At 44.1% G+C, this 18,649-nt stretch overlaps 1 protein-coding gene across 4 annotated transcripts in view; it reads right to left on the reverse strand.

Moving 5' to 3' along the window:
* Positions 1–18,649, reverse strand: part of mbtd1 (mbt domain containing 1) — a 192,051-nt gene that overhangs the window by 109,346 nt on the left and 64,056 nt on the right. The window lies entirely within an intron of this gene.

Here is an 18,649-nt window from a genome sequence, read left to right on the forward strand (position 1 = left end):
GCATCAAGCCAAAATCTTGAGCTTTCACTGGAACTTGTTCGTAGCAGAGCCGCTGGATGAAAATCATCACCTCCAAATCTGAGATCATGGTACTCAGTTGGAAAAGGGTGGAGTGCCCTCTCCGGGTCGAGGAAGAGATCCTGCCCCGAGTGAAGGAGTTCAAGTGGCTTGTTCACAAGTGAGGGAAGAATGTAGCAAGAGATTGACAGAGATTGGTGCAGCGTCTGCAGTGATGCGGACTCTGGATCGGTCTGTCATGGTAAAGAAGGAGCTGAGCTGAAAGGTAAACCGCTCAATTTACCGGTCAATCTACATTCTTACCCCCAACTATGGTCACGAGCTGTGGGTAGTAATCGAAAAAACAAGATCGCACATACAAGCGGCAGAAATTTGTTTCCTCCACAGGGTGTCTGGGCTCTCCCTTCGAGATAGGGTGAGAAGCGCTGCCATCCGGGAGGTACTCAGAGTCGAGCCGCTGCTCCTCCACATAGGAGGGCGGCTGTAGCTCAGTTGGTAGACTGGGTCGTCCACTGTCCAAAGGGTCGCTGGTTCGAATGGCTCCGACTGTCCGCATGTTGAAGTGTCCTTGGACAAGACACTGAACCCTAATTTGCTCCCAGTGGTCCTAGCAGGGCCTTGCATAGCAGCAGTCACCCATTGGTGTATGAATGTGTGTGTGAGTGGCTGAATATGAGGCTTTGTAAAGCACTTTGGGCACTGTGATAGTGTAGATAAAGCGCTATTCAAGTGCACTCCATTTACACACAGAAAAGAGCCGGATGAGGATGCCTCCCTGGTGAGGTGTTCCGGGCAAGTCCCACCAAGAGGAGGCCGCGGGGACGACCCAGGACACACTGGAGAGTGTCTCCTGGCTGGCCTGGGAACGCCTTGAGATCTCCGCCGGAAGAGCTGGACAAAGTGGCTGAGGAGAGGGAAGTTTGGGCTTCCCTACTTCAGTTACTGCCCCCGCAACCCGAGATTGGATAAGCAGCAGTAAATGAATGAATGGATGGATGAAGCTAATGTATTATGTCACAAAATGTGAAAATGATAGCTGCTTAAGAAGATGCACAAAGGCTGTTCATGCTTTCTAAAAAAATAAAAATAAAAAATGCCTTATCTTTTATGCACAACAAGAATTTAAGAAAAACTGTTGATTATATCAAAAAGGAAACCACGGACGATATTAAGTGAAAGGTCTTATTTTTTCTTTTGTGTTCATAATTGCAGAGCTGTCAAATGTAACAGAGCGTCGGTTTTTTTTTAATGGAAATCACTGAACATTGACTCGTTACGGCTAAACCACTGATTGTTCCGGATATGGGGGGAAAAAATAAATAATCCAGCGTCTGAAATTCCTGGCGTGTCCACATTGAACATCTGCTTGGTGCACACTATTTTATTATGCCCCGCAGAGGCGAATATTCTCTTTGCCTCCGGTGTCAACGCATTGTAAGTCACTGATCATCGCCTCCATGGTAGCGAAGAAGCTACACTTCTTACCATGCTTCTTACAAGTGTCAGGAAGGGAGGACCAGGAGTGGATAGGCAAAGACATTGTCAAAGCCATGCTGATAGCTAAGCTATTGTAACATGCAGTCGCTAAACATCGACATAATACAGTTAAGTGATCCAGTATACTTGTCACATCGGTCTGACCGGAACCGCGTTTTAATCAACTTTGAACAACAATATAACAGGCCAATTTATACACGTTTAGAGATATGCAGTAAATTCAAAATAATACATGTCCACACAGGATGGAAATTAATTAGAATGTCACTCTACACGTCACTTCAGAATGTGGGCAAGTTAAAAGTTAAGTAAAGTAAAATTATTATTAATAAATATTTGGAATAATAAGATGGGGGAATCGTTTCAGCAGCAATTGTGGATATGGAAAATATAAATAGTGCCATGAAAAAGTATTGGCCCCACTTTCTCACATTATTATATTTTTGCATAGTTTCCCCACTTCAATATTTAAGATCATCAAACAAATATAATTATAAAAATATAACTCAAGTGAACTTAAAATACTATTTTTAAGTGGTGAATTCATTAAAAAAAATGACAATGCACTTTATGTAATATAAATAGCATGTGAGACGAGACAAAATGAAACCAAAACTATTCTCCATACATAAATTATCAAATTCAATCTATCAGCAATGTTATTTGTATCTTCATTTTTTATTTTTATTTGCAAAATAGAGTGCTGCGTTTTAATTTTGACGTTTGACATCTGATTAATCTGATTTAATAGACTTTATTTTGTTACCAGGGTTGAAAACAGAACTGGTACAGGCAAATTAATCCAGAGACACACATTGATTCAGGCTTCAACTGCGTCCGCCATAATAAGGTTCTTCTTCTTTTCCTTTCGGCTTGTCCCGTAAGGGGTCGCCACAGCGTGTCATCCTTTCCCACGTAAGCCTATCTCCTGCATCCTCCTCTCTAACACCAACTGCCCTCATGTCTTCCTCTCATTCTCTTGCCTGGCAGCTCCATCCTTCCAAATATACTCATTCTCACTCCTCTGGACATGTCCAAACCATCGAAGTCTGCTCTCCCTAACTTTGTCTCCAAAACATCTAACCTTGGCTGTCCCTCTGATGAGCTCATTTCTAATTTTATCCAACCTGGTCAATCCTAGAGCGAACCTCAACATCTTCATTTGCGCCACCTCCAGCTCTGCTTCCTGTTGTCTCTTCAGTGCCACTGTCTCTAATCCGTACATCATGGCTGGCCTCACCACTGTCTTATAAACTTTGCCCTTCATCCTAGCAGAGACTCTTCTGTTACATAACACCCCATGACACCTTCCTCCACCCGTTCCAACCTGCTGGTACCCGTTTCTTCACTTCCTGACAACACTCACCATTGCTCTGGACGGTTGACCCCAAGTATTTGAAGTCCTCCACCCTTGCTATCTCTTCTCCCTGTAGCCTCACTCTTCCCCGACCACCCCTCTCATTCATGCACATATATTCTGTTTTACTTCAGCTAATCTTCATTCCGCTGCTTTCCAGTGCATGCCTCCATCTTTCTAACTGTTCCTCCACCTGCTCCCTGCTTTCACTGATCTGCAGTGAAAGCAGGGAGCACAATGTCGTCTGCAAACATCATGGTCGGCGGGGATTCCAGTCTAACCTCATCTGTCATCATCACTGCAAACAGGAAGGGGCTCAGGGCTGATCCCTGATGCAGTCCCACCTCCACCTTAAATTTGTCTGTCACACCTACAGCACACCTCACCGCTGTTCTGCTGCCCTCGTACATGTCCTGTATTATTCTAACATACTTCTCTGCCACTCCAGACCTCCACATGCAGTAACACAGTTCCTCTCTGGGTACTCTGTCATAGGCTTCCTCTAGATCCACAAAGACAAAATGTAGCTCCTTCTGACCTTCTCTGTACTTTTCCATTAACATCCTCAAGGCAAATGTATCTGTGGTACTCTTTCTAGGCATTAAACCATACTGTTGTTCGCAAAAACGCACTTCTGTCCTGAGTTTAGCCTCCACTACTCTTTCCCATAACTTCATTGTGTGGCTCATCAACTTTATTCCTCTATAGTTCCCACATTCTGCACATCACCCTTGCACATCACCCCTGCACATCACCCATCACCCTTCTTAAAAATGGGCACCAGCACACCTTTCCTCCATTCCTCAGGCATCTTTTCACCCGCTTGAGTTCTGTTGAACAAGCTGGTCAAAAACTCCACAGCCGCTTCTTCTAGATGCTTCCATACCTCCACAGGAATGTCATCAGGACCAACTGCCTTTCCATTTTTATCCTCTTTAATGCCTTTCTAACTTCCCTCGTTACTAATCATTGCCACTTCCTGGTCAACCAAACACCTCGTCTACTCTTCTCTCTCATTTTCCTCATTCATGAACTCCTCAAAATATTCTTTCCATCTACCCAGCACACTACTGGCACCAGTCAACACATTCCCATCTCTATCCTTAATCACCCTAACCTGGTGCACATCCTTCCAATCTCTATCCCTCTGTTTGGCCAAACTGTATAGATAATTTTCTCCTCCTTTAGTGTTTAGCCCCTTCCAGAATTTCTCTTTCACCTCTAGGTCACATCCCACCTGTGGGGCATAGCCGCTAATCACATTATACATAACACCCTCAATTTCAAGTTTCAGCCTCATCACTCGATCTGATACTCTTTTCACCTCCAAGACATTCTTAGCTAACTCTTCCTTTAAAATAACCCCTACTCCATTTCTCTTCCCATCTACACCATGGTAAAAATAATTTAAACCCTGCCCCTAAACCTCTAGCCTTACTGCCTTTCCACCTTGTCTCCTGGACACACAATATATCAACCTTTCTCCTAATCATCATGTCAACCAACTCTTGAGATTTTCATGTCATAGTCCCAACATTCAAAGTCCCCACATTCAACTTTAGGCTCTGTGCTTACTACTTCTCTTTCTGGCGCAGAACCAGCTTTCCACCTCTCCTTCGTCTTCGACCCACAGTAGCTCAATTTCCACCGACGCCCTGCAGTTTAACGGTGCCGGGGGCGGACGTTCTTAACCCGGGCTACGACTGATCCGGTATGGAATTCTTTAGATGAACGCTCATATTTGTTTTAAGCCGGATGCCCTTCCTGATGCAACCGTCTGCATTTATGCGGGCTTGGGACCGGCCTACAGTTTGCACTGGCTTGTGCACCCCATAGGGCTGCATTCACCATTATAAGGTTAATGGAATAATAAGGGCGGCACGGTGGACGACTGGTTAGAGCGTCAGACTCACAGTTCTGAGGACCCGGGTTCAATCCTGTGTGGAGTTTGCATGTTCTTCCCCGTGCCTGCGTGGGTTTTCTCCGGGCTCTCCGGTTTCCTCCCACATTCCAAAAACATGCATGGTAGGTTAATCGAGGTCTCTAAATTGCCCCTAGGTGTCAATGTGAGTGCAAATGGTTGTTTGTTTATGTGTGCCCTGCGATTGGCTGGCAACCAGTTCAGATATGTACCCCGCCTCCTGCCCGATGATAGCTGGGATAGGCTCAAGCACGCCCGCGACCCTAGTGAGGAGAAGCGGCTCAGAAAATGGATGGATGGATAGAATAATAAAATTTAAATAAATACTGCCATTATTTATTAACGATTATGATTATGACTGTCCCACAGTAATGTTTTTTACAAAAAAAAAATTTAATTTTGAAAATTCAGACAAATTGTTCTGAAACTGAATTTTGATAGGCTGGCAGCTCTGTAATTACTCTTTAGCCAAGCAAAAATATAGTTTATCTAAATAATTGATTGTTTGATAGAATTTTCAGTAGAATGAGTACTAAAATATTCATTAGCTGCCGCCCTAACATACAACTCCTGTCATGAACCGCCCTGCAGTAGTATGTTTGGAGCCTGGCTGGCGCTTTGTCTCTTGCTCCCCTTCCCTCTCTCTCTTTCCAGCACCTTCCTCGGCCACGCACCTGTCACCAATCAGCCCTCGTTACCACCTGTAGAAAAGCCTGCCCTATCCGGGAAACTCTCGCCAGAGTTTTTTTTAAGCTTACCCAGCGGTACAACGGCTCCCCAGTTTCCATGTAAGTGATGCAAACCCTTGTAATCGTTCTGACCTCCGTGTTTTCCCCTTGTCCTCAGTGTTTCCTCTGCGTCCCTCGCCAAGTGGATTACTTCCACCACGAAACCCAGCCAGCCGCCAGTCCTCGCCACTGCCTGCCACGCATTCTCTGCCTCAACAACCCGAAAATTTAAATTTTCAATAAACTGTTCATCACAACCTCTTAGCCTCCGCCTGGTCTTGGGTCCAGTCTCCATCCGTTCGTGACATAATACTCTGGCCACAAATGAACCCAGCAACCCCGGAGGCGCCAAAACATGCACTCACCCTCCAAGGCACCCACATTGGGTGACAAGACAAAACTCTTCAAGAAATCATGGAATATTTACACTCCCTTACGCAACAAGTATCCCTCCTTTCTTCGAAGATGCAATCTGATCACCCACCATTACGTACTACTTCCGAGCCTGCAGGCTCCGAGCCACCCTGCGTCCCATACAAAGAATCTCATGTCCCTCTGCCCGAGCCCTATTCGGTGCATGTAGCCAGTTTTTCCTGAGTTGTTCCTCAGTTTTCAGCCTTCAACCGTACAGTTATCCCACCGAACAATCCAAGGTCTCGTTTGTCACTAACCTCCTCCGCAGCAAAGCAGCCAAATGGTTCACTGCGTTATGGCACAACTCCTCCGCGGTACTCCAATCATTCAATTATTTTTCCACCAAACTTAAAAAGTTATTTGATCACCCCGTTCAGGGCAGAGAAGTCACATGCCGCCTCCTTACGCTCGCTCAGGGCGCTAGTTCTGTAGCGGCATATTCCATTGAATTTCGGATACACGCGGGTGAATGCGGGTGGGATGACGCTGCGCTTAGGGGGATTTTTCTGAACGGCTTTTCGGAGCCACTTAAAGAAGTGCTCGCTGCCCGGGACGAGCCCTCCTCTGTCGAGAATCTTATCACACACGCCATTCGCCTAGATGACAGACTATGAGAGATAGCACGAGACAGCACGTAAAGTTACTTCCATTGTGAGCACCGCACAGTCAGCATCTCACCCGCCTTCTGCACCACCTCCTGCCCCTTTGTCACCCCCCACGGCACCTGATGAGCCCATGCAAATTTGTAACACACGTCTAGATCCCCAGGAACGTCAGCATTGCGTCATCCAGCGGCCGTGCATTTACTGTGGTCAATCAGGTCACTTCATTGCGACATGTCCCTTGCGGCCAAAAGACCAGGCTCGCCTCGGTCCGACGGCGCTGTGGTGAGCCAAACCACCATGTCCTCTCGCTCACCCACCCGTATGACCGTTCCTGCTTGCATTCTAGGTTCCGCTCGTAACACACCCATAGTTGCTCAGATTCCGGTGCAGCATATCAGCTCCAAGTTCCTCTCAACCACTTCTGTCTCCTAAAAAAGTCACAGCTCTGGATGGCAGTCATATCCTGGACCCTATCAACCACCAAACAGTGACGTTCACCTTGTTCCTTTCCGGAAAGCACCGCGAGAACATTTCTCTTTTCGTTATCCCGTCACCTGGCGCCCTATTAGTCCTTGGAATTCCCTGGCTTAAACTACATAACCCTGCCATTGACTGGAAGCGCTTATCCATCACTGGATAGCGCCCTCACTGCCATTCACTCTGCCTGCTCTCTGCTAGACCGCCCTCTGGTAAACCACCACCATTTGTCACGCCGGTTGACCTCTCCCGTGTCCCCGAAGAATATCATGATCTCCCCCGTTTTCAGTAAAGACCTGGCCATTTTTCTACTCCCTCACCGCCCTTACAACTGCGCAATAAATCTCCTGACGGGAGCCCCTCTTCCCTCCAGCAGTCTCTTCAATCTCTCCCGGCCAGAGAAAAGGGCGATAGAGGACTACATCCGTGATTCCCTGGCTTCTGGACTCATTCGTCCTTTGTCTCCGGTTTATCGAAAAGAATGACACTACTCTATGCCCATGCATAGGCTACGTGGACTCAATGACATCACCATAAAGAACAAATCACCAATACCCCTCATCGACCAGTCATTCGAACGCCTCTGTGATGCCCATATATTCATCAAATTGGACCTACAAAATGCCTACCACCTCATCCGTATCCGAGAGGGGAATAAATGGAAAACCGCTTTCAATACACCCCTCGGACACTTTGAATATCTGGTCATGCCATTCGGATTAACCAACGCCCCTGCAGTCTTAAAAGCATTCATCAACGACGTCCTCTGTGATATGCCAAAACCGGTTCGTTTTTGTTTACCTGGACGACATCCTCATTTTCTCCCGCTACCCCGAAGAACACCGCAGTCATGTCTTCCAGCGCCTCCTCGAAAACAGTCTGTACGTCAAACCAGAAAAATGCGAATTCCACCTCTGCTCCGTACATTTTTTAGGCTACATCATCGCCAAAGGACAGTTGCAACCAGACCCTGCCAATATCCAAGCAATCATTGACTGGCCCATTCCCACCACCCGGAACGAACTACGACGTTTCCTCGGATTCGGCGCTTCATCCTCAACTACAGAAAGGTCGCACTTACCCTCACCAACCTTACTTCCACCAGCTCCCCCTTTCAGTGGACCCCGGCAGCATCCCAAGCTTTCAGCCAACTAAAAACAAAACAAACCAAAACAAAAATAAAATGGCAAAAAAACTATATATACCTACCTTACCTTAATTGTTATCTTTCTGTGACTCAGAATCTGTTCATGTCCATATATATTGATTTAATATTTTTTCTTTATTTGGTCTTTTTGTCAGATACCCTCGAGAAATGTCATTACCGCCACAATGGCATATTGATTAAAAATGTATTAATCTTATGATGGTAATGACATTTCAAAGTTTTTAGCTAACTGTGCTATGGTGGTAGAGTTATCTTGTTTCTTTTCGCGAGCTAGTGCTGTACATTTTATATGATTATCACGTTTTTACAGGAAAATCTTTAAACATATTAACACTACAAGTCGTTAGGTAATGACATGCAATAAAAATATGTGATTTAAGGGTACAAATGAGGAACACAAACTTACTCTTCCAGTTATCAAAATGTCTGACCTAGCATGTGCTTGAGTGACAAGACAAAATGATACAGGGAATTAAAGAATCAGATTTTGAATAAACTTGATTGAGCTGAAAATGCTCAATGTGGCTGGCAGTAATGTCAGCAACTTTAAGGGACAGACATGTTTTAGTAAAAATAAAAGACAGAATTTGAAATGTTTTGTAAATATGATGAGAAATAATTCAATTATATTTTAAGGAATTCATGGTAAAAGTTACACCATTTTAGCATTTTTTAGTAGAACGATAGAGCTTCATATATCCAAACCCTGTGCTAGGGATAGGGACAGGGTGAAAACTGTAAAATACCACCAATAAACCGCTCAAAATTTCAAAATATGCTAATATTAACATGAAATTTAACCCTAACCCATATACTTTTTTGCCCCACTGTATTGCTTCTTTCAAAGTCTTCTTCGAACAGTGGATTGTGATACCTTCACCCGTGCTCTAAATGATAAATGGACTCCACTTATATAGTGCTTTATCTACACTATCACAGTGCCCAAAGCACTTTCCAAAGCCTCAGATTCATACACCAATGGGCAACAGCTGCCATGAAAGGCGCTGCCAGGCTCACTGGGAGCAAATTAGGGTTCAGTGTCTTGCCCAAGGACACTTCGACATGCAGAGAGTCGGAGCCGGGATTCGAACCGGCTACCCTTCGGTCACTGGACGATGCCCAATGTTTGTGCATTCGCTCTCATCGATTTTCCCTCTCCTCTCAGCTTCAAAATTGTTTGCTTGTCTCCCATACACATCTCTCTGGTCTTCATGTTCGCTTAACAGCAAATACAGTTTTCACAGGTGAAACCCAAAGCCTAAAACAAGCACTATCTAATGTTTAAGCAATCAATCTAAAAGGCAACACTTGAGCAACTAAAAACACCCAGTCACGTTCCAATACTTTTGCTCACTTGAAAAGTGGTTGGCTTCAAATAAAAGGTGCTCTGTCCTGAGTTGTTTAATACTTCTAAATATAACTACCATGAAATAAAAGCTGGAATTCTGAACTTTTCTCATTTTCATCTTTTGATCTGAAACCCAAATGTCTTCAGTATACAACAAAAACAAGGGAAATGACCTTGCCGTTCCAATACTTTTGGAGGGGACTGTATTTGCAGCATGGCTGTACGTATTGCCCATTTCTGTGGCTATTTTTGACACCCTGGGGAACGAATGGCGCAAACTAACATTGAGCCAAATCAGCTTTACAATCCATCACTAGCCTCTCCAACATTTTTTGAAATTCAGTTATCAAAGGATCGTCACCACTGGCTTGCGAGCGGCATGACATATTTTCTGTCGCTTCCAACACTAATTTCATGAATATCAACTACAAATGCCTCTTTGCTGTGCTGTATTTATGCTGCCCCATCTATTTTAAAAATCTGTACTGTGTTTCTTCATTCTCGACTCTTAATTTATTTTTTCTATGCATGTTTTGTGTGCAGCATTTTCAAGTTTAACTTTGGAATGAATGAAAACCAATTAACATGATTGTAATATGTTGTAAGTTTCTATGTTTAGCAAGCTTTCTGATGATCAAAAATAGAATGAAGATTAAGACAGTTATGACCGTTTTCTGGCCATGTCGCACAACTTTCAATCTACGTGCATTGGCTAAGATGCATCAAAGTGCATGCAAAATGCATCAGTCCGTTTACAGGGAAATACGGACACGGTTTATGCAGATTAGAGCGCCGTGAGAATCAGCCCGTCCGTCATATAGAATGAATTTTGATTCATCAAGATGCGCACGGTGGTGCGAAGTGGCCGCAAGCTAGAAAGGCCACAGCTTGGTCTGGTCGGTGCTGATTTATGGCTCAGACAACCGACACAAAACAGACCTTCTAGCTGTGGCCAAGCTACAGCAGGGAAATCATCGTTAAAGTAAGCTTTTTTAAATTAAACAACTTTTCTGTATGGGGTCACAACAAACTCGTCTGTCATACGTCAAAATGTGCTCTCCTCTCAATTCAATAGATAGTTTTCAAATCATGAAATTGGACATTTCATTTCTTGGACTATTATTTTGGAGTAGTACAGGGAGTAACAAATCAAATTGATTCATTATTCGTTTGTTTATGTCCTCATGAATAGCAAGGGGGGCTATAGACCCCGGGTCTGCATATTGATGTCTGATATCATAACTAGTCATAGACTACATTCCATATAGTCATTTGTAATTGGGCAGTACGATTTTTACCATTTCATTTACAGGACATGTTGGAACAAGGAAAAGGGGAGCACTGCAGGCTTTGTACACTGAAGACCCTCATCCAGGATACTGCAGTCACTTTTGCAGCCAGACACAACAGGAAAACATGGGTTTTACACATACAAAACTTAGACTAGGCTAGCTAACTAAAATATATCCAGGAGGATGAAGGTCTAAAAATAAATAAGTACTTGAGTCATGTTATTTATTAGAAGAGAATAAATTAAAACTATGTTCATCAGTGTGTTCTTTTTATTTCTTGATCATACATTAAAAAAAAAATTACACATCTTGAACAGGGCATGGATGTGTCAGTTACAACTTTAACAAAGATATTACACCCATGTACACATTTGGACAAAATTGTTGGTAACCCTCTGTTAATGAAAGAAAAATCCACAGTGGTCAAAGAAATAATTATAATCTAACTGCTAATCTAACAAAGGTGATAAAATGAAGATTAACGAATGAAAATTAGACCTTGCTTTTTGATCTGTGGTCCAACAGAATTATCTTAAAAAACAAACTCATAAAACAGGCCTGGACAAAAATGATGGTACCCTTATTTGTAGCACAAGATTTTGAGGTAATCACTGCAATCAAATGATTATTCTACTTTTCAATGAGACTTCTGCACCTCTCAGCAGGTATTTTGGCTCACTCTTCATGAGCAAACTGCTTCAGTGGTCCCAGGTTTGAAGGGTGCATTCTACAGACGTACTGTTTCAGCTCCTTCCACAGATGTTCAATAAGTCTTTAGATCAGGGCTACAGTAGGCCACTTCAGAATAGTCCAATGTTTAGCCATTCTTGGGTGTTTTTAGCTGTGTGTTTTGGGTCATTATCCTGTTGCTTGACATGCAACTCAGACATAACTTTCTGACACTGGGCAGCACATTTCTTTCATACCTTGACAGTCTTGAGATTTCATTGTACCCTGCACAGATTCAAGACACCCTGTGCCAGATGCAGCAAAGCAGCCTGACAACATAGCAGAGACTGCTCCATGTTTCACAGCAGGGACAGTGTTATTTTCTTGATATGCTTAATTTTTGCATCTGTAAACAGAGAGCTGATGTGCCTTGCAGAAAAGTTCCAGCTTTGTTTTGTCTGTCCATAAGACATTATCCCAGAAGTTTTGTGGCAAGTCAATGTGGAGTTTGGAAAATTCCAGTCTCGCTTTTTATGATTTATTTTCAACAGTGGTGTCCTCCTCAGTCGTCTCCCATGAAGTCCACTTTGGCTCGAACAATAACGGGTGGTGTGATTAGAAAGTGATGTACCTTGACCTTGGAGTTTCCCTGTAATTTCTTTGGAGGTTGTTCAGGGCTCTTATTACCATTCGTATTGTCCATCTCATCTCTTCAATTTGTTGTTAAATTTTCTCCTACGTCCAAAGAGGTTGGCAACACTCCCGTGGATCTTAAATTTCAGAATATGTGCAACAGGAACATCAAGCTGCTTGGAGATGGTCTTACAGTCTTTACATGTAACGTGCTTGTCTATAATTGTCTTTCTAATCTCCTGAGACAACTCTCTCCTTTGCTTCCTCTGGTCTATGTTTAGTGTGGTACACACCACGTCACCAGACAAGACAGTGGTTACTTTTTACCCTTTAAGTATGCTGACTTGAATGATTACAAGGTTAAGACACCAATTATGCTAATTTGAGGACACAACTTGTTTGAACATGTCCCTATGGTCAAATTATTTTCAATCTTTTCTAGGGGTACCATCATTTTTGTCCAGGCCTGTTTTGTTTGTTTTGTCAAATAATTCAATTGAACCACAATTGAAAAGCAATGTCTGATTTTCATTTGGTAATTTTCATAAAATTTTTATTCATGATTACTTTGGTCAGATTCAAGTTATTTCTGTGACCACTGTGAGTGTTTCTTTCATTAACAGAGGGGTACCAACCATTTTGTCTACGTGTGTATATTGTTACTCCACTTCCTACAGCTCCAAAATCTTATCTCTGTCCCTGCCTGTCAAGAGGAGCAGATGCTGGGATCCTCTGTGGCATTTGAACCAGCTCTTTTACTCCTGTGTGCATGCGTGTGAGATTATTATGTAAATAAAATTTGAACTGAGAAAAACATGCACTTTTTTTAAATCAGTGATTAATTGATTTGTTAATGTTCAAAAGGAAAAAGCAAAATTTACAAACCATAGTTGGTAAAGTTATCTTGTAATGAGGTTATTTCATTAGATACAGTAGTGTTGGATATAATATCAAATATTTTGACTTCATGGGAGGTCTCTGCCTTTGATTAATAATTGTCTCAAAAGGAAGATGTATTTTTAAATATAAATATTGGAACTCCAGTCCTGGAGACGTCACCTCATCGTGGTGGAGGGGTTTGTGTGTCCCACTTATCCTAGGCGCTAAGTTGTCTGGGGTTTTATGCCCCTGGTAGGGTTGCCCATGACAAACAGGTCCTAAGTGAGGGACCAGATGAAACATGGCTCAAAGAACCCCTTTTGATGAGAAAACATGTGGACTTTGTTTTCCCTCACCCAGACACCATATCACCGGGGCCCAAGTCGATGACGAGCGCCTGGTGGCCGGGCCTGCACCTATGGAACCCAGCCGGGCACAGCCCGCAAAGGCCATGTGGGTCCCCCTTCCCATGGGCTCATCACCTGTGGGAGAGGCCAAAGGGGTCGGATGGAATATGACCTGGGCGGTAGCCGAAGGCGAGGATGTTGGCTGTCCGAACCCCGGCTACAGAAGCTAGTCTAGGAACGTTCTTTTTCTCTGGGAGGGAAAGAACCTGAGCTTATGTGTGAGGGTGAGAAATTCCGACTGGATATTGTTGGGCTCGCCTCGACACACAGCTTGGGCTCTGGTACCAGCCTTCTCGAGAGGGTGTGGACTCTCTTCCACTAAGGAGTTGCTCATGGTGAGAGGCGCAGAGCAGGTGTGGGCATAGTGATTGCCCCACGTCTCGGTGCCTGTACTTTAGGGTTCACCCCAGTGGATGAGAAGGGAGCATCCCTCCGCCTTCAGTTACGGGGATGGGTCCTGACTGTTGTTTGTGCCTACGTACCAAATACCAGTAAAGAGTACCCACCCTTTTTGGAATCCTTGTAGGGGATGCTGGACAGCGCCCCTGCTGGCGGCTCCCTCGTTTTTCTGGGGGATTTCAACGCTAACCTGGGCAATGTCAGTGAGACCTGGAAGGGCGTGATTGGTACAAATCCCCCAACCCGTTGATGGACCCCAGAGGTAAGGGATGCCGTCAAGCTGAAGGAGGAGTCTTATCGTGCCGTTTTGGCTTGTGGGAGTCAGGAGGCAACTGATGGGTACCGGCTACCAAAGCGGAATGTAGCTTTGGTGGGCGCTGAGGCAAAAACACGGGTGTGGGAGAAGTTGGGTGAGGCCATGGAGAATGACTTCCGGACGGCTTCAAGGAAATCCTCGTCCGGTACCTCAGGAGGGGGGAAGCAGTGCACCATCAACACTGTGCAGAGTAGAAATGGTGAGCTGCTGACCGAAACTCAGGACGTTGTGAGTCGGTGGGCCGAATACTACAAAGACCTCCTCAACTCTACCGACACGCCTTTCTATGAGGAAGCAGAGTCTCGGGACTCTGGTGTGGGTTCTTCTATATCTGGCGTTTTTAACCACCTCGGTGGCAGGGCCACAGGGGTGGATGAGATCCGCTCTACGTTCCTAAAGGCTCTGGATGTTGTGGGGCTGTCCTGTTTGACACGCCTCGGCATTATCGCGCGGACATCGGGGAAAGTGTCTCTGGATTGGCAGGTGGTAGGTCCCCTTTTTTTTTTTTTTTTTTAAGAAGGGGTACGGGAGGGTGTGTTCCAACTACAGGGGATCACACTCCTCAGCTTTCCTGGTATGATTTATTCGGGGGTGCTGGAGAAGAGGGTCCATCTGGAAGTTCAATCTCAGATTCAGGAGGAGCAGTGTGGTTTTCATCCTGGCTATGGAATAGTGGACCAGCTCTACACCCTCAATAGGGTTCTGGAGGGTGCATGGGAGTTCGCCCAACCAGTTTACATGTGTTTTGTGGACTTGGAAAAGGCAAGAAAAGGGAGAATGGGGTACCGGACCTCCTGAAAAGGGCTGTTTGTCAGCAGTAAGTCGAACACGTTTCCTGTGAGAGTTGGACTCCGCCAAGGCTACCCTTTGTCACCGATTCTGTTCATTACCTTCATGAACAGAATTTCTAGGTGTAGACAAGGCATTAAGGTTTGGTGACGTCAGTTTTACGTCTCTGTTTTTTGCAGATGTGATTCTGATGGCTTCATCAAACAGTGATCTTCAACTCTTGCTGGAGTGGTTCGCTGCCAAGTGTTACAGCGACTGAAACAAGTATTTAATGTCACCATTTTTCTCACTACATATATTTCCAAAGCTGCTATTGACATGAAAATTTCTTCAGATGTTGGGAACAAACCAAGTAATCCATAAATACAAAAAGTAGAACAAATAAACTCAGAAATTAAGTTGTGTGTTAGATGTGAAATGTCACAGGGGGATAAAAATTGAACACGCCAAGTGAGATTTATTTAATACTTTGTACAAAAGCCTTTGTTTGGAATGACAGGTTCAAGACTCCCCCTATATGGAGAAACTAGTCACATGCATTGCTCTGGTGTGATTTTGGCCCATTCCTCCACACAAGCAGTCTTCAAATCTTGAATGTTCCGCGGGCTTCTTTTATGGACCTTGAGTTTCTGTTCTTTCCATAGATTTTCAATTGAATTCTAGTCAGGTGATTGGTTGGGCCATTCTAGCAGCTTTATTTTTTTTTTCTTTGAAACCAATTGAGAGTTTCCTTGGCAGTATGTTTTGGATCATTATCCTACTGAAATGTCCACCCTCGTTTAATTTTCATCATCCTCGTAGATGGCAGCAGATTTTTGTCAAGAATGTCTGAGTACATTTGTCCAATCATCCTTATGTCGATAATGTGAAGTTTACGAACGTCACTGTCGTATTGTGTTTTTGGGTGATGTGCAGTACCATTTCTCCTCCAAACGTGGTATGTATTATGGCATCAAGAGAGTTCAATTTTGCTCTAATCAGACCAAACTTTTATTCTCCCAGTATTTAACTGGCTTGTTCAAAAGTTGTTCAGCAAACTTTAACGAGCTTTGACATACTTTTTTTTCCCCAACAATGGGGTCTTGTGTTGTTAACGTGCATACAGGCCATGGCGGGGCAGTACATTACTCAGTTTTGTTTTTTTTGTGACAATAGTACCTGCTATTACCAGGTCTTTTTGAAACTCCCTACAGGTGGTCCTTGGCTCTTGGACAACTCCTCTGATTATTCTTTGCACTCCTTCTGTCGGAAATCCTGCGAGGAGTATCCGATCGAGGCAAATCTATGGTGGTATGATTGGCTTTCCACTTATGTACTATGGCCCCAACCATGTTCACTGAAACATTCAGAAGCTTCGATATGGCGCCTGTAACCAATGTCATCGTTATTTTGCAACAATTACTTTGCTGTGGTGTTGGGAAAGCTCGTTGCTCTTACCCCTCATGAGATGTGTCTTGACTCACACCTTGGCAATGAGCCCATTTTGTAGGCCATCAATTAGGACTGAACCATCTGATATTAATTTGCACTGACAAGGGGCTGGATTGCGGTTTGATCGATTTTAGGTGTTGTCTTGACTTTCCAAGCATTTTTGCACCTCCCTTTCTTCATTTGTTCAATACTTTTTCCCTGTGTCATGTCACATTATTACACACAACTTATTTTCTGATTGTATTAGTTCTACTTTCATTGTATGTATGGATTACTTGGGTTGTTCCCAACAACTGGTGAAAATTTCATGTCAATAGCACCTTTGTAAATATATATTGAGAAAATGTGTCAAAAAATGTGACGTGTCAAATACTAACTTCAGCCGCTGTAAGTGGCTGGGATGAAAATCAGCACCTCCAAATCGGCGACCATGGTTCTCAGTGGGAAAAGGGTGGAGTGCCCTCTCCGGGTGAAGGAGGAGATCCTGCCGCAAGTGGAGGAGTTCAAGTATATCGAGGTCTTGTTCACAAGTGAGCAAAGAATGGAGCGGGAGATCGACAGGCGGATCGGTGCAGCGTCTGCAGTGATATGGACTCTGTATCGGTCTGCCGTGGTAAAGGAGCTCAGCCGAAAGGCGAACCTCTCAATTTACCTATCCTACACTCACGAGCTGTGCGTCATACCATACCATTCTGTGATTGTGGATACAAGTGGCCGAAATGACTTTCCTTCACAGGGTGTCCGGGCTCTACCTTATAGATAAGGTGAGAAGCTTGGTCATCCGGGAGGGGCTCAAAGTCGAGCTGCTGCTCCTCCGCATCGAGAGGAGCCAGATGAGGTGGCTCGGGCATCTGATTAGGATGCCCCCCTGGTGAGGTGTTCCGGGCACGTCCAACAGGGAGGAGGCCCGAGGGACAACCCAGGACAAGGAGAGATTGTGTCTCTCGGCTGGCCTGGGAACACCTCGGGATTACTCCAGAAGAGCTGGACGAAGTGGCTGGGGAGAGGGAAGTCTGGGCTTCCCTGCTTAAGCTGCTGCTCCCGCGACCTGACCTTGGATAAGCGGAAGAAAAGGGATGTATGGGCCTTTGGTTCCTCATTTTTGGTTTTGGTGCATCTCTAAACAATTAACAGTCCCCGCTTAGGAGTTGAAAAAAATGCATCAAGACAACATGCATTCTAGCTATGTTTTATTCTTTCATTATAGCCACGAGTCCGCAGGCAAGACAAACAGGTCTGTCCTTTACTTTGGTGAACAGACACCGGTAATTTTCTTCCCACCTATTTTTAAAGCTCCTGTTTTCCATCTTTTGTTTGGCCATTTTTTTGCCCGTCTCGACTGAAGCGCCAACACACTCCCAAAGCATTCTAGGATTTGTAATATTAGCTAACAGTCCATGTACTTGCGGGCCAGCTCTAATATACAATTGATATAGTCTTGCAGGCCAAATATAATTACATCGTGGGCCACATTTGGCCCCTGGGTCAGAGTTTGACATACATCACCTAGGTCTACCAAAATTGGGTGGCCTATGTAACAGCCCAAGACCTACAAAGAAGTCTCTTGGGGCCATACCCTAAACCTAACATAAGTCTGCCATCTTTTATTTACTTTCAAATTCTGCCCTATTTTATCCCCTATTACAGATGATTTGGATTTTGGATTTAATGAACTCCTACCTATCTAATCTGATCAACTTCAAACTGTGCGGATTTTATCTAAAGATGTTGAACATGAAAAGGTATTAAAACCTGATTTCGTTGAACGCTGTTGCCATGGCGACAAGCCAAACTTTGTTTTCGCCATGACGACAAAAGCGGTTTTCACTTCACCACAATTGCCCATTATCTTTTCAAAATGTCATACACTTGATGAGTATGAGTATAGTATGATGAGTATTATAATACATCTACAATTATTTGTTCGCGTCACAGCGCCACCCACTGGAACACTTGGCACACACAAAACTTCATGCTGTTATTCCTGCATGACAAGTAGTGCCTTTGACAAGTATTCATACCCCTTCACCCATTCACATTTTGTGACCTTATAATCAAAAACTGGCATGTATTTTGTTGACATTTTATGTGATACACGAATACAAAAGCACTTCATAATTGTGGAGTTTAACATAAATTATTTACCGTTATCACCATTTTACACGACTATAAATCTTAAAAATGTGGTGTGCATTTGTAATCATTGGATCCACAATGTGTCAGTACCCCAACTGTGCCAGTACCCCAACGTGGCCAGCAAAGGCCCTTCAGATGCTCACAGCTCTAGTTTTAAATTGGGAT

This window comes from Phycodurus eques, chromosome 19, assembly GCF_024500275.1.
Source record: "Phycodurus eques isolate BA_2022a chromosome 19, UOR_Pequ_1.1, whole genome shotgun sequence".
Classification (NCBI taxonomy): domain Eukaryota; kingdom Metazoa; phylum Chordata; class Actinopteri; order Syngnathiformes; family Syngnathidae; genus Phycodurus; species Phycodurus eques.